Source organism: Cucurbita pepo, chromosome 15 (assembly GCF_057944985.1).
Source record: "Cucurbita pepo subsp. pepo isolate OVF chromosome 15, ASM5794498v1, whole genome shotgun sequence".
NCBI classification, from domain to species: Eukaryota; Viridiplantae; Streptophyta; class Magnoliopsida; order Cucurbitales; family Cucurbitaceae; genus Cucurbita; species Cucurbita pepo.
In genome coordinates this window covers 4,982,746-4,984,178 of record NC_141812.1, presented here as the reverse complement: position 1 = coordinate 4,984,178, position 1,433 = coordinate 4,982,746, and positions in this window count along the sequence as shown.

Below are 1,433 nucleotides of genomic sequence, written 5' to 3'. Positions count from 1 at the left end.
CTGGATTGTGTCCGAAGTATTTCTTTTTTCACAAATGTCAATCTATTTGAGTGTTGAAATTTAGATTTGTTGGATTTTTTTTTTTGGTAATTTTCTTACCATTTATCCATTTGCCATTTCCTTATTTGTTTGTTTGTTTGTTTTTGTTTTTTTTTTTTTAATACTGATTCAATTATTTCTTTTTATATGCACTACATTTCATGTTTTCATCATGAAAGTGAGATGTCAGGCTTAGATTATACCATGGAGGCTCAGAGGTAGAGGATGTTGTATCTTAATTCAGATTCACCCTTCATAATAAAATCCGTGTGATCACGAGTGCACAAGTCAAAATTAAGTATGTTTTCAAAACTGAACCTATGATTATGCCTTAAGGTTAGATTAAAAATAGTACCCTTAGTATCAGCCATTGACACGATTAAGAGCCTATAAATAGACTACTTATTGCTCTAGTTTTCACATGTTTTATAAATTAGACTACTTATTGCTCTAGTTTTCACATGTTTTTTAGGTAATTACTAGATACGACAAGAGTAATATGGAGATGTGTCATGGAGAAAGAACCTAGATTTATGTCTTTTTGCCCAGTCTAATTTTTTCCCTCGATGTATTGAATATTTTAAAGATACATTTTTTATGTTTTAAATTTCTTGAGTCTATTTTTTTTTTTTTTTTTTTTTTTTGTAAAAAAGAAAAGTTTACGTCTTTTTACTTCCTTCAATCTACGTCACGATCCATTTTTCGAAAAGCTAAAAAATCGAATCGTGATAAGGCGTAATGATATGAAATTTGTGCCGAATGAGGAATTCTCTCAATAATCTATTGCCAATGTTGCACATAATGTTGGTGATGCATATGATCATTGAATGAAGACCAATGAAAAGGCAAGAGTCTATTTAGGGAGCATGACTACAGCATGTATGAGATGGTAAGGCAACTTTTGAGTCTATGAAGAAAAAATAAATGGACCAATGAGGAGACAAATGTTGCCGCTTCTGGTAAGTTCAGATTTGGAGGTCTGACATCTAGAACTAAGTCTAGAGCTTCAGCCTCTGGGATTATGAACAAAAAGAGAAAATCCAATGTGAAGAACAATAAAACTACAATTGCCTCAAATGGAAAAAGAGTTGAGGTTGATAAAACTGCTAAAGGAGAATGTTTCTATTGTAATGAAAATGGACCATGAAAAATTAATGATGCTAACCAGATGAATAAAGGGTTTGACATGACATGGACATGCGCGCATGGGCAACAGGCCTTGTGTTAAAATATCATCATTAGCCCAATAGGTTTAAGCCTAACAATTACGTGAGTTGTTGTATTTTAGGAATAAATTTAGGAAAATGATTGTATTTTAGGAACAAGGTTGAGAAATTTTATCAATAAATTTTCTAGCTTCTACTATAAATACCCTCTCATCTTACCTAGGACAT